Source organism: Pinus tabuliformis, chromosome J, assembly GCF_031772625.1.
Source record: "Pinus tabuliformis cultivar Carrire ecotype Pingquan chromosome J, CPIR1, whole genome shotgun sequence".
In the NCBI taxonomy this organism is placed as follows: Eukaryota; Viridiplantae; Streptophyta; class Pinopsida; order Pinales; family Pinaceae; genus Pinus; species Pinus tabuliformis.
The window spans coordinates 554,821,833-554,838,042 of record NC_142295.1 but is presented as its reverse complement, the minus strand read 5'-3'; the positions used below and the strand labels follow the sequence as shown (position 1 = coordinate 554,838,042).

The 16,210-nt window shown below is 37.2% G+C and overlaps 1 pseudogene; it reads right to left on the bottom strand.

Moving 5' to 3' along the window:
- Positions 1–228: 228 nt before the first annotated feature.
- Positions 229–13,718, bottom strand: LOC149228212 (phospho-2-dehydro-3-deoxyheptonate aldolase 1, chloroplastic-like; annotated as a pseudogene).
- Positions 13,719–16,210: the final 2,492 nt, after the last annotated feature.

Sequence of the window (16,210 nt, the reverse complement as noted above, 5' to 3'; positions counted from 1 at the left end):
AATATCGTCATCATCTTTAATCAAATCAACTAAAATTCAATGTATGATAACCAAATCAAAATGTTTCATAGATATCATTATTCTAAGGTAATTCACATCATCCATCTAAAAGTAGGAATTTCCAAGATCATCAAGATATCGCTAGATAGTTGCACCACCAAGATCATACTCAAGACCATCCTCATGATCATTAATAAGAACATCATCCTAACCATCCTGATTAGTTTCCTACACATCATCATCACCAATTCTATCACCACCATCATCATCACCAACACTATCACCATCCTCCTCATCATTGTCTCCTTTATCTGATGTATGTTCAACATAATGTGGATCATCCTCTCTGGGGTCATTACCTATAAAATTCTTGAAAAAAAATAAATATTACATGTTAGTATTAATTTCATAACACAATACATATTTTGGTTACAACGCTAACCATAAAATGAGGTATGATACAATAACATATAATAATACTAAAAAATAAAATGAAAATTTGGTTTAAGATATATTGGAGATCCAACTAAGATTATGCTTGTAATTCACATTAAGTAGTAGAAGCAATTTTTAATGCATATGAAGTAGGTACCCAATTGTTCTTCATATTCTATTGTGAATGTTTCTTATGATGTCCATGCACCATTGGTAAATTAAAATTTACTGGAAGATTTAGTTCAAATTACAATTGTAATTCGGAAGTGCATAATATTCTTAATCACAAATTGTGAACATTATGCACAATGGAATCACAACAAGAATTCACCACCATGCTTCAGGTTATCATTACTGGGTTAAGAATCAAGATGAAAACAATCATCCCATTCGTAATTTGAAAGGCAAGCAATCAACCTCAACTTCTACAATAAATTGGTAACTAATTCAAGTTATCATTAGTCTCAACTAGCTTACACGATACAACAGATTACATGATACAACAGTCTCAGCCTAGAGAAGCTAGATTACATGATACAACAGTCTCAACCTAGAGAAGTTGTAGGATATTCAAGAAAATATGTCCATGGAAATGCAAGTCACCAGCAACACAATAGGAAAACCCTACATTAAAGAGGTCAACATGCTAAATATTATACCATGCCACATATGAAAGGGTATATCATAATTGCAGAGTACACAACTATTTAAAAATGGTTTGTGAATATTATCATAGCTCCATCACAGAGATATCAAAAGATACAACATAAACAATTATTGAATATCTTGTACCATACTTGTAACACACCCTTTTAAATTATTATTATTATTATTATTGGTCTAAGTTCATCGTTGGTGAGGCTATATCATGGTCATGGTGTAGTTCTAATTCGAGTCGGTTTCCTTTTACACTTGGGGTACTCATTTTGTAACACCATTCCTTGAAAGACTGGATGTGTAAATTATGGAGATGACTCCCTGCCCCATAACTATTGATGTTGTAAGTCATATGGTGATGACTATGTTAAATACATAGAGGGTGTATCGCATACTAACATAGAGGGTGATTCTTGTGTTTTGTAAAATGAAAGAAAAATTATTATTATTATTATTATTATTATTGGAACATGGGTTTCATGCTCAAGGTCTTTTATTTTAGAAGTCAAGCACCCATTGAGTGTTTCTAGGATTTGTCCTAGGTCAAGAATTCAAAAGGGTCACTGTCATAAGTTGAAACCCCCATTGGACACATTGTAACTTATAAAGAAATTTATGTTTGTCATTAAAAGTGTCAAAATACCCTTCAAGGCCAAGTCGGCCTGCAAGCTGGGAAGTTGGCCCATTTTGATAAGCCACGTCCACCTTAGAAGCCTGTATAAAGGAGGGAACTCGACCTCATTTGTTCATTATGTTGAAATATGTAACTAAGTTTGGTCTTCATAAAGACATATGTAATCATGATTTTATGTATTTAATGTAAAGATACAAATAAATTTATTGTTGTTGTTCTTGAGGCAGGGGTTTCATGCTTAAAGGAAATTTATTTTTAGGTCAAGCACCCATTGAATGATTCAAGGGTTTTCATAAAGTCAATTGAGTCATTACCATGTATTGAAGACCCATTTAGGCATGTTAAATATTGTAAAGTAAATTTATTTGAGTAAAAGTAGAGCCAAAAGACCCTCCAAGACCTCGTCATGGTGCAAAGATCAAGTCAACTTGCATGAAGGGATAAGTCGACCTAAATCAAAGTTTTGAAGCTGTAGTTAGGTCGAAGTTGTGAATCTTCTAGAGAGGTTGAAGTTGCAGTAGAATCTGTTGGACGAAATTGCAAAAGAATTTGCTGGAGGGGTTGAAGTTGCGAAAGAATTTCCAAGGCTGAAGAATTTAATAGAGATCGAAATTGTAGGAGTTACTGAAGAACTTCTAGAAGGAAATATTGTCAAGGGACTTGGCCTTAGAGGGTCTTGTTCAAGGGTCATAGGTCTTGGAATTCGTTAATTGAAGATTCTATAAGAAAATAATTCTTGTGCGTTTTCTTCTCAAGTGGAGAGGTTTTGGCAATGGATGATCTCCTATATCTTGTGTCCTCTTGTTTCACTATTTTTATGGTTTGGTAGTTGTTTGATGAAAAGAACAAAATCATAATCAAGTTGAAGAAGAATATAATTAAGATAAGTAAAAAGACATCACAAGCAGTTATCAAAGTAAGAGAAAAACATAATCTAGTTGCCCTAGATTTCTCAACATGTTTTCAGAGCTAAGGCAACAAGTTAAGGAAAGGAAGCTTAAATAAGAACACTCAAGGGACAAAGCACAAGAAGAACATCTAAGGAACATCAATAACACCAATCAACTAGAAGGGCTAATCATCTCATCATCTAGAAGGAAGTATCTAAGGAGCATAAAAGAAGGCCTCAAAACCCTAACTCATTCAAGGAAGGACTCTTCAATTGACAACTTTTTTGGGAAGCCTACATATTGAACAAGGAAAATAAGACCTAAAGTACTCAATATCCACTAAATTAAAGGAAGACTCTACATTTGAAGCAACTTGGGAAAGCCACTACATCCTACTCTATCATCCAAGGAAGCAAGGAGAAGGCGTTTTCATCAAGGTGATCTCCCTCTTTGTGATTCAAGGATCACTTTTGAAGGAAGACATCTTCATCAAGAAGACATCTTTTATTATCAACATCACCATCAAAATCAAGAAGGAATCAAGTTGAATAAATTGTCATCAAGGAGTATCTTCTCAAGTAAGTACCTTTATATATATATGGATCTATTAAAATGAAATCATTTTGCAAGGAGAGCAACAAATTGGTTGGGTCAACAAACTATCTTGCATGGAAAAAGAGGACAAATTTGATCCTCATAGAAAATGAAGTCATTGATCATGTTAAGGGTTTAATTGTCAAATTGCCAAAAGAATAATCTCAAGATGCAACAAAATACATGAAGGGGTAAATAAGGGCTCAAATAATCCTTATAGAATCAAAGGGTGCTTTCATCCCATATGTAGCGAAGTTAGAAAATTCAAAAGACATTTATGAAAAACTAGTAGAATTATTCTCCGTGAGTACTACATGAGAAGTGATATCATTAAGAACCAAGCTCTACAAGATGAAGATATCAAAGGAAGAAGGAATAGCCTCATACTTTATGAGGGTGTCAAAAATATGAGACCAACTGCAAAAGTTGGGGGAAATAATGTCTGATAAGGAAATGACCTTTGTGGTGCTCAATGCACTACCAGAGGAATGGGGCAACATCAAACATTTATGGAAAGAAGGAAACTACCCCATTCAGTGAACTTTTGTCATTATATAAGATCAAAGAAACCAGGTTGAAGGCAAAAGTGACGTGGTATCAAATGAACAAGTTCAAGCATTTTCTTCCATGGCTAAAAGAAAAGGAAAATTTTGGAAGTTTGGTCCTAAAAAAAGAAGAAGAAGAATATATCAAAGATCCATTGCTACAGTTATCAAGAATATGGGCACTAGAAGAGAGATTGTCCAAAGCTCAAGAAATACAACAAGAAAAGGAATGAAGCCCATATCATCGAAGAAGTGGAATAACATGAGAAGAATAAATCGAAGAAGGAAGAAGTGAAGGATCTCTACTATGACTGAGATAATCTTCTTCACCTAGTTCTTTTCAAGTTTGTAAAATATAGCTATCATGGTATGATAGGATGCATCATTTTAGGGGATGTCATCATAATAGCATACAATTGAAGAGAGAGCTCATGATGGCAATATAATAAGCTTGAAATATAATTGAAGTAAAAGTATACATGGTTGTAGCAGTCAATATAGTAAGGAAGTAGCTCTTGGTAACCTCTTTGAAAGCATAAGTAGTACTCATGAGTAGAAGAAAGTCATCTAGAATAGATTTCATCATACATCATCATCATTAGAAAGGAGCATTTGTAGGATGAGGATAAACAAGATCCTTCATTAGAATCTTCATTAGAAGGTTCACCTCTCTTGGGAGAATAAAGTGTCTCGCTAAGAATTCCATCTTTTATGGAATTCACAGTTTAATAAGGATGGTGGTATAGTGGCATAAGAATGCAACATAATTGAAGAACTTTCAAGTAAGGAAAGGAAGTTGTTGAAGGAAGCCTAGATGACTAAAAGAAGGAAAGAGGTATGTATGCATGTATTTGTTTGAGTCATGTTGTCATATGGTTGCATGGGTAAATGTTCTATCTCATGAGCATGATAAAAGAAAAGAGATCTCCTCCTTTGGAAATATGCATGAAGGCATGGTTCACATATTGACTAGGTTAAATCAACATAATATGTCCTCATATGGAATATGAGGTGGTTGACAAATAGGAAATAACTATGGATGGAAGTTCCTGGGAATCAATATGTGAAGAAAGTAAGGATAGATCGTGAAAGATGAAACTATGGTCATGTAGAAATGGAAATCAACATTTGATGACTAGAATATTTGGCCATGACATCTCCATAGAGAAGGCATGGAGACCCTGATAAGGTCTATAAATAAAAGGATACCCTTGACATTAAAAGTCTTTGAGATGTGTTTATGAATGTGTAGGATGTTGACATTACAAGCAAGATGTCATGATGAAAGGCCATCACAAAATGTAACTTTGATTTGATGTTCATTTTTTACTTTTAAACAACATTTGGATGGATGGATACAAGGCTACCGAAAGAAAATTGTAGATGTCACCTAGAGGAAACATGACTTGGAAGAGGTAGTTGTATGAAGAAAATCCAGATGTGGATTAAAATATCACTTTCCAATGACGAAAAGGATTACATGACTGACATGGTTCATGAAAAAAAGTGATGGATGGTTGATGCACTATGAAGAAGTCCCAAAAGATGAAGGCCACATAATGATCAAGATGAAATTCATGACATCGAAAGGAGCTCTTGAAGCAACTCCACCCAATGTTGGGAATCTAGAGTATTCTAACTCTAAGCACTCAGCAAGGAAAATTAAAGGAAACTAATCTAGGGCATCATGAGGCCTCACCCTTTTATCCAATGAGGGACTCCAAAGATGGAAAATTTCCACCCTTAGTAAATTCGAAAAACCCAGAGAACTTGGAAAATAATTTTATTTGCAGCAATGAGGACTTTAAGTCTTTGGTGTAATGGTATAGAGGTTGACCCATGGTTTTTCCCACCAAACCAACTAATGAGTGATTCAACCAACCTCTCATTACTGCAAGTTCTTATTTCTGAGTAGTAGATGAGAATTAGTATTATTTAAGTCAATATATACCAATCTGATTGTAGAAAGGACACAGTCTATAGGGTCTTCTCCCTCTTAAGGATGAGGGAAAAGTGTGTACTTAGGTATGAATACCCCATTAGGCAATAAGATAATGATGAGGGTTGATATTTTTGTGATGGATTTAGTTATATTATTAACTAAATGTATTTCAATTAACCCAGTTTCAAAAAAAACATTCTTCTAAAATGGCCCTAGCATCTAGACACCAAGTAGGTTTGAAAACAGTAAGAATCTAACCTTTAAGCCTATGTAGGTTCACTGTTACTAACCTCTAGCACTACGGGTACTCTAGCAGCCCTCGTGATGTTGACCCCGCGATTTCAAATTTGTGCCTCTCCTTCCTTTGCAATGAATTCCCTGAATTATGCTCCTCGGTTGCCTATTCCAATATTAACCTTCTCTCCTTATTTCTCTTTCCACTATTTCCTTTGTTCCTTTCTCACCGCACTCCCACTGTTTGCTTCTTCTAGTTCTCCATGTCCCTCTTGGTCCCAATTTCTCCTCTTTTCTATTATTCTCCCCCTACTTTTGGTTAGTTAAGGACTGACTAATTTCCTGCCCTTTGGCCTCTCCTTCTCTCCTTGCTTTCCATTTGACCTCTTCCTAGGGCTTGTTCTAGAATCAACAAGATGTGAAAAAAAACATCTGATGCACCATGTGCTAATAACCTATAAATATTTGCTAGTGTGTGAAGAATCGTTAACTACATCCATATTCCCTAATCATGTGAACCCTATGCCTACGATCATATCCTGCTTCTCAGGTCTTGGTTGAACTATATGCGCCCTATTAATCCAACTGGCAAAATTGGTTTATAACTTTATATCATGCTCCATATACAAGGACTTAGGTTTATCTAATACCTTGGCTATTTAGTATGAGTTGAACTTACATTATTAGTATCACTTTTATGTTGTTGAGGTCCCACCTAACTCCCCTAGTTAGTAGAATAAATTGTTACCTAATGTATATAAATTCATCTCTCATAATTAAGGCTCCATGAGTTAGAAGAATGTGCAATCAATAATTATAAGTGGCCACCTTAAAGAAGGACCACTATGTTAGTGGTTGAGGCCTCATTAATGGAGGTTAAGTTAGACAATTAGACATTAGGGTTTTTATCAATTAGAAACTATTTATTATTATATTTGTAGGCATAATATATTTATGATTTTCCACATGTATACAAGAATAACTAAGGAAGTGTTTACCAAAATCATGCAAATGCAACTTCAACATGTACACCAGGATAACAACAAAATATTTACCATATCTATACAAATGCAAGGTGACCAGGGAAATATTTACATTATATACATGAATGTACTAAGACCAGGACCATTAGCACCATATTTACATATTTACCACATGACCGGGGTCATTACAGTACCTATATCCCCATGATTGTTAAGTGCTCTTCATTGACCTTTTACCCTAATTTATTTCCGGTTGACCTAATAGACCCCTTTCCTAGCCTGTAACAAGTTTTCATAATGAAATAGTGTTCTATGATATCTTTCGTTCATCATGGAATTTCCAATACTTAAATCTCATACCATCAGATGTCCTATGTAATTTCCTTACCAAATTTATGAAAACTGCATCATCTTTGAGAAAGAACATGGGAAACACCACTAACATATTGAATCCCAATAGAAGAAATTTATCAAAAAAGGTCTCAGTTATTTAGAAATTAAATAAATGAAATGACTTCAAATCAATGAAAAGGTTAAAACAACTATTTCTTAGTACTGGTAGTTCCACAATACACATGCAAGTGGAAAGAACAAAGTCATTTGAATGCAAAATTTCAATTGACTAAATAACTTGACCAAAATGACACCTATGTGCAAAGATTATGATACAACTGCTTTGCAGTGAGAGTAAAGAATAGGATAATGTTGACCTTGAAGTTGTCTAACAAGGTATTAAGTGAAGAATGGAATGATTATTATCATAACATGGATTTTTAGTAGCTTCTCTGCCAACTAAATCAACATTATGAATTCAAATATTACTAGCTCATGTTTAAATAACTCATCAATAAACTAATATAAATAATCAATATTGCTTGACTCCATACCTCCTTAGCATATCATCTTCATTCTCCCACTCTCTAGTTTGTACCATGGAGGATACCAGACTATAATACCTATATAAATAGAAGCAACCATGCATATATCAACTGCAAGTGCCTCATAAATCCGAGTCACATAGAAGGATGAACATACCACTCATAAGGAGGGATTTTTTTTTTATAATTATTGTAAAAGCATAACCTGAATCCATTATTGACATTTTTAACATATTTAGTGACAATTCCAATCCTGGATTAAATTCATATGAAAGGACCACACGCATGAAAAGCCAATAAAGGAAAATTTACACATCTTTTGTGTAGAAAGTACAAACTAAACTAATCCCCAAAAGGTTCATCCTGTTAGCGCTTGAAATTTCACCTCAGGCTGAGAAAGGTAAACCTCAAGGCAACATCAAACCATTTAGCCTCGTAGCTAGCCCTACGGGGCAGGAGAAGGCTCTCTCCGGTCTATCTCGGTAAAATCTTCAATAGATAAGATGACCAATAAGGTAACACTGATATTAGGCTAGTAAACTGATCAAAAGGGTTGATTTGGGGTTTTTTGGGTTTTTGGTGGCAAATTGAGGAGAGGGCAATTTTGGGTGTGGGGATTGGACACAGTTTCTGCAGGGAGTTCTTTGGGGCGAGGTAGGAGACAGTATTGATGCCTTTGTTTGAGGTGGATGGTCAGGAATGAAAGGTGAAGAGGCTAAAGAGAGAAAACAATAACTTTGAATTCTCTTTAGACAGTAGAAAACATTGAAATTAAACAAACTTAAAAGCAGAGCATGGCAGGCATGAATTCTTACTTTAACACTTCATTTGTTTAATGTGCAGAAGTAAAAGAAAGGAAATGAGTCACATAACACACTTACAAGTACATTGAGAAACACACCATCAACACATGAGTCCACAAGAATCCCAAAGAGGACTGCAAAACCCTGGTCTTCCTTAGCCAAAAATTGCAAAGATACAGTGAATAATACAATGATAGCTTCTCCCTCAAGAGTCCAACCATGAAAATGAGCAAGAAAGTACATAATATAGATGATCTAACCTCTTTCCCTGCCTCCATGGGTCGAGCTCACTATCCTAGGATCTGTTTCAACCACTTCTAAACTAAGCACTACAAACTAGGCAGTCAAAACAACTTGCCTCTATAAGCTAGGAAACTAATTCATTCATTTAATATTTACCCTTTTCATGAATGAATCTTCTAGAAGTGTTACATAAGAGTAAAAGTGTCTTAAAAGTACAATAATTACATCAAAGAGAATCATAATTCACCCCAAAAAGTCAAACTGGGTCAAACTGCGTTTTTCTGAGCTGTACAGTGCATTTTGGAAAAATCTGCCTGACGGGTCGCGCACCCCTGCCTGACGGGTCGCGCGCCTTTGGAGCCACATTTCGGGCACTTGTAGGTGTCCAAATTGGGCAAGAGTAGGCTTGTTGGAAAGGTCTGTGAGTCTACTTTCCAACCCAACTGGAATTTTTGAATTTGGAGTTCATTTTCCTTATCAAAAATCAAATATCCCAAGACTGCTTTCTGCAGTTCAAAAAAGTGGCAGAAAGTCATTTTTTGCTAGTTTTTTGACTTTCAGGAGGCCCAAAACTTCACCAAATCTCAAGTCCATCCATGAGCATGTGTAACTTTGCATGAAAAATCTGGAAATGCTGAGTTTTTGTCAAATGGAGTTGCCATGATGAAGGGTCGCGCGGGGGGTGAGACCCGTTAATGGGAAAAACCTGCAAATTGCCTAAAAATGCCAAAATTCACCCAAAATTCTCAAAATTTCTTGGGATTTGTGCTGTGGCTAGGCTATTTAGTGCCTTGATCCTTGAGTGAAGCCTCAGCCAAGATACGGAGGGGATTGGGCCTCTTTCTCCGTTTTAGTGCCTCGGTCAACCGCCTTTGAAACATTTTCATCTTTGCCTTGCACACATGCATCCTTGCCCAGTAATGGTTCTTCATGTTCCTCAGCAATTTCTTCTCTTGGTTGGCCTTAGCCAACAGCCTCTCCAAGTGTGCATTTACCCGGATGAGCATGGACTCTCGGTCAGCGGGCAATGGATCACCGGGTCTTCTTCGGTTCAAGATTCGGTCACTACGAATCCTCCACAACTCATCAAGAGTTTTCTCATCCTCCAACTGTTTGTTGCGCTGCTCCAGGTATGAGATTGTCCATTGTGCACCTTCTAGTCTCTTTTGCAATACCTCATTTTCAGCTCTAAGGTGCTGAATGATCTCCTTTGCCTCTTGGCTCGGAGAACTGGCCTCAAGATCAACAAGCTCAATATCTGGAACTCCTGATGGCCCCTCATCAATCATGGGCTGCTTGCCCCTCTGTGTTGCCTGTGCTACTGAAGAGAGTGAGGCCCCTTCCACTTGATGTGGAGATAACACTCGTTGAGCTGATGATGAAGGCGAGACCCCTTCCACCTGCTGTGGAGATAGTACTCGCCGAGCTGCTGCAAATAAGGCCCTCGGGCCTTTCTGATAGGTAACCAAAGGTGAGGAGCTGACATGTCTAGTGACAGGGATGTCATGCTGCTGTGATGGTCCTCCCTCCTCGTGAACAACCTCAGGATGTGGCGAGGGTGGTGCTGTGAAAAACTCACGAGAGATGAACTCCTCCCATGAGATGCCCTGCTGAGCCAACTGATGCAATACTACAAGCTGAATCAAACCATAATGGTACAGGCTCCTATACTGCTGTGCCGGGCTCTTCCTCTGCAACATGGACACGATCTTCTGAATGTTCTGATAGAAGAAAACAGGGATGTTCATCATCCTCACTCGGGTGAAGTGCATCAAGAGGCGAATATGATATGAATATACCTGTGAAAATCTGCCCTCACAGGTAAAATAGTGCATGATGAGCCTCATCATGGGAGCATACTCGCTCCTGAGAAACCTGAATGGAAACACACCTGCCAAATGTCTCATGAATGGTGGCCGGACAAAAGGCTCAAAGTGAACACTATCCAGCACCTTGCGCTTATTCCACACCTCCCCAACATTAGGTATCCCTGTGGCATGTGAGATCACCTCGGGTGTCAAAGTGAAGTCCACCCCGGCAAGGTTGACATGTCCATCATGCAAGTGTAAAACAAAAAGGCGAGCCAACTCTCGGTGGTGCTGAATCCGAGAGATCCTCTCACAAAATTCATAGCAAGACATATACTGGAAACATGTGACTGCCATAGGACAAGCCTGTAAATCTGCTAAAGAGGTGGGCTCCTCTCGCCTATGATGACCACCTTTTCCACCCTTATGGGGCCTCCTCTGTACCTCAATCTCTGAAGCTGATGACTGGTCATCACTTTGCTCATAGGTTTCGGTTTCTGACATTGTTTAAGGAGCAAAGTGGACAAACTGTGCTGCTGTTTCTGCCTGTAAAAAGCTGATTTATATGTTGTTTCAAGGGGACAAGGAACATGAGGGAAATGTTAGGGGAGGGACATTTTTTACAAGGAAAATGGGAATACATGTATACAACAGGGAATTTAGGGAAAAACACTGCAAATATCACTGCATATGCATCATTAAATACATGTGTTTACATGGGTATTATGAGGGGTAGGGTTAGGGTTTGATTTTTTATTTTTTAGGGAAAAGGGGTAGGGTTTATTTTCTTTACAAATTAAAAAGGGAAATTTACATGGAAATACAAGGAAAATGAAATGGGAATGAGGAAAAATGATTACAAGGGAAAAACCATTGAAACATCATAAAACCCTAGCAAATTTTACAAATTTAACATACAGCCATATGGAGCTTTTTCTCATGCACAATTTGATCTTTAAACACATTCATGATGTCCTTTAAACATAACCAGCAACCATTTCCAAGTTTGGAGAACCTACCTCAAGCAATTTGATGATTTGGAGGGTGCTTGAACAAATTTGCAATGAGTTTGGAAGGGAGGTCACTGACGGGTCGCGCGCCTCACCCAATGGGTCGCGCGCGCCTGACGGGTCACGCCCGTTATGAAATTGCACTGCGGGTTGAGCTCTGACGGGTCGCGCGCACCTGAAGGGTCGCGCGCCTGGCCTGACGGGTCGCGCCCCTGTCCTGCTCCCAATTTCGACCAGTTTCACTCAAAATCACTTGGATGCTCGCCCAATCTCTCTTACAAGTGTCTTGAATGCACAATGAGAGTAAAAGGAGGGAGATTGGGTCTTTATAAACTTTATTTGAATAAATTTCATGCTCAAACCCACTTTCTAATGTTTCTCTTTGACATTTTATAAAACTGACTTTTTGGTTTCCTTTGTCCTGAAATTGACTCATTTAGTGCTTTGGCTTGATTCTTTTTGCAGGGAGATCATCTGAGGGATCTTGGCAAGGGGACCAGGGTTACATGCTGTCCGCTGAAGTCTTTTGAAATTTCATCACTTTTTACAAAAATTTGAAAAATGACCTTGGCTTTAAAAACAGAGTTTTTAAATCCAAGGTGAAAATTAACTGTACAAGATAAAAATTTCGAAGAAACATCTTTACAATATTCCCTCTGGCTTGCTGAGCACTTATTGACCTTCCGAAACATGACCTTGTAAACATACTTGACCAAAACCCTAGACCTAGGAATTTGACCTCAAGACAAGACAAGACAAGCTTGAAAGAGTTTAATGACTGAAATGACCTGATCCAGCAATGCCAAGAGGGGTACAAATACACCAGCTCCTCCATCAGGGTTATGGCATGCCTAATGGGATGCAAAAATTGACACTGATGAGACACCTACCTATGCAAATGCAAAGAGTTTTGATCGTTGATGGAGGGCTCAAGACCGACTCTAACACATCCAACTTTAGCAAGAAGGAAATTTAAAAAATATAAAGAAACAAAGCACATGAAATCCCTCAGTATAATGTAGTGGCTTCAACTTCATTTGTAAAAAATGTGGCTATGTTTACAGTCTTAACATTAAGGGTCATTATGTGAAAACAATTATATGTAAAGCCAGTTTCCAATTCTAATATTTACTGGTTACTTGTTGCTAGAAAAAATAATAAATGTCGGGAAATCCTTCATATTTATTGAAATCTTAAGAATGACTTACCCGGATAGCATCAAATGGACGTGTCTTCAGCCCAGAAGGTGCTTTCTGTTTCTGCCAGTTTCGAAGCAGTAAACCTTAATGTTTTCCATAACCGAACAAACAAGAAAAGGTACGGGCATTGAAATTTTGGTACCTTGAGATCCAAAGGATTAGCGACACCTCTCAAGAACTCAATATGTGCACCATTAGGTTGCCTAGTGCATTCATCAACCCACAATATATGAGAAGAGAAATCATACCATAGTCTAGAAGTGGAATCTTCCCCGGTCATTGCTTGCTCATATGGGAGTAGCAAGCATTCATGGGATGTCCATAATTCAGTGGAATTCATAACGGGATGGTCAACTGTAAGGCCACAGGCAGACATGAATCTAAGAGCTTCATCGACATGATGGGAAAGCTCCATATATACCTAAAACACATACACATTATCAAGAACAGAGAACAAGAATATATAGATGAATTCAAAAAAAATTTGTAATGCTTTACAAAAAGACGAATGCAAAATTGCAAATGAATTTTGAAAGCTTTTGCAAGGCCTGGTGAAAAGCTTACTTCTCCCCTTGCTCATTGTTAGAGGTGAAATCCAAATTCCATTGAATAACACATTGCATTGTTGCATAACCTCCTGTTGCAAATGCCCAAATAAGGTTGAGGGTTGCAGCAACTTGGCAAAAAGCACGAACCATCCTTTGAGGATATGGCTGCTGAGCTTTCAGGTTGAAAGTATCACCATTAATATTATCTCCTTTGTAACTTGGTAGTTTCACACCATCCACAATTTCAAAATCATCTGATATGGGTTTAGCAAACTGCCCAACCATTCACCCCACCTTAGACAGAAGAAAAATCATTGTTAGCTAAGCCTCTATTACCACTGCAAATTCAACCTTGCACCAAAGCAAACTCTTCCTGAACATTGCAAATTGTCCATGATTCCTTGAAAACATAGTGGTTTGTTTGTGCTTCATTCACTTTCAATGCCTCCAAGAAATTGGCAATATACTCCGAAAAATCTAAAAGCACACTCTTCATAGAGTCAACTTCACTATGCTAGTTGTTCACAAAACTACTGATAATCAAATCAACGTATGACAAAATTAAAAGATTTTTTCATTATGGATGATCACCCACCCATTTCCATTTCACCATTGATCTAATTGGTAAGTTGGTGCACTTACCATGACAGTGAACTAGACTCAAAACTCTGCAGCTTAGATTTTTTTTTGGTTCCTACGACCAAGACTGGATGCAAGTTCTAGGGACAAATAACTCATGATTTTATAGGAATCAATGGATACAACAAGGTTCATGTAGTGATAAATTTGACAAAATAGATACCCCTCAGTTGTGGCATCTAGGCTGACAACATAATTCACTGTGCAAAAGAAAAAAATACCATCCATCCTACAAAACAAGCAATAGTTTTCCATTAATACACTAGTTTTGCACAATGGCATATATGCCTTTAAAGCTCAAAGTTAGAACCACCATGAAAGTCACAACACAAGTAAAATATTACGTTATGGGGAAATTTATACTATTTTCCTCACCAACCATAAGTTTCTCCTTGCAATGAGATCAAATCACTATTCCATGTTGTTGTGTGTTTTATTCCACAATTTGAACCTTCTGCAAGTAACATTGTATTTGTCTTGATTTGGGACTGGTCAGGCTCCTGGTTAGTTTCTTGGATCTCACTTGTTTAAGATATTTATGAATTTAAACCAAGGCTTGCTTGGATGTCTCTCACAGAATCCCAATTATAGTCTTTGGTTCTTTGTGCTTTCCTTTTCCATGTTTGTTGTCACACAACTTCAAGAGTCTTGCAAATGCTCCTCTACAAATAAACCACCACAATTCTAATTAAATCGATGCCAAATCAACATCTCTTGAAATCAATTAATGTAAAAAGTGCACTTCGTATAAAAAAACAGTGAAGTTCCTATGAACCACTACTTTGCAAAACATCCATTTTGTCATTCTCCAAATTTTAGTTCTTGCAGCAAGAGGGAAAATACCATGAAAAAGAATATTGACAGAGTAGATATACAAAAAAGGTACTTTAAGGTTGTGATTCCATTGCATACCTTATTGTTTATTTCTTACAAGAAAATTTTAGGTGGATGTGTTTCATAATAATATCTACAATAAGCCATAAAACTCCCAACTAGGAGGACAAGTTCACAAAGAACAAATATCCAATATCCATCCTGAAACGACCAAAGTAAAGGACACTCCAAGACAAGATTTAGAATACAAAATATTAGCATCCAAATTCAATGAATGCAAGTATATTCCTTAACAATTATTAATATATTATATGACATATTTGAGCCATCTAGTACGCCAAAAAACTAGGTAAAATAATGAATTAATAAGAAAAGGTCTTGTTGCCCTGATTATCAAGAAATGTTGATTTTTTTATGTCTTCAAACAAGCAACTTGAAAACATAGTTTTGGCATAGTTGAACTCATACTAATATTTATTTTGAAAAAAGTTTGTCCTGAAATTCATTTAAAGTACCCTGAAAATTATACTGAGGAATCAACTAAATGCCTTGCAGGAAAATTTTACCTAGCTATCAGCTAACATTCCTACCTCCAATCATGAATGGAGCATGGATTCACGCTTTCCAACATGTAATAAGAAACACGTAACGAAGTAGATGAAATCCTACCTACATGAAGGTAGATTATTATCATATATGCAGTCATAGTGATTAACTGGCTTCTCAAATGTTGGAAATAATACTGAGAGGGGGGGGTGAATCAGTATTATCACATCAATAAAACTTTTTCATTTCCACATTCAGATTCATCTATGCTACTTCCACAACTTCTTATGATTCAGTTAGTTGATCCTTAATGAGTGCATTAGAACATTATCAACCATATTAACAGTAAACAGGTACAGTAAAATAGAACAAATCATCACACATAAGCCACACACATGAACACCATGATATAAGGTGGAAATCCAATGTGGGAGAAAACCACCTGCTGCAAGTCATCTCAATCTTCTTCTTAATAAGAAAATCCTTTTACAATATTTCTGTACTGGTGCAGTCTTATACCAGTACGCAGGCTTCTACCTGCAGAGAGCTACAACCCCCATAGTTCTTGTACTAGCCGATCCATTTACTAGTACGCAGGCTACTACCTGCTACAATGCTCCAAAGTTTTCAACTGCTACTGGAAGGGAGCTACCACCCCCGTAGCTCTTGTACTAGCTAAGATACTAGTACGTAGGTGCCGGCCTACAATCTTCTCTCCTCCGGGTACCACGTTTCATACATTTTCATACTGGATACTCCTGAAGCACAACACATAATCTGAAAGGCCA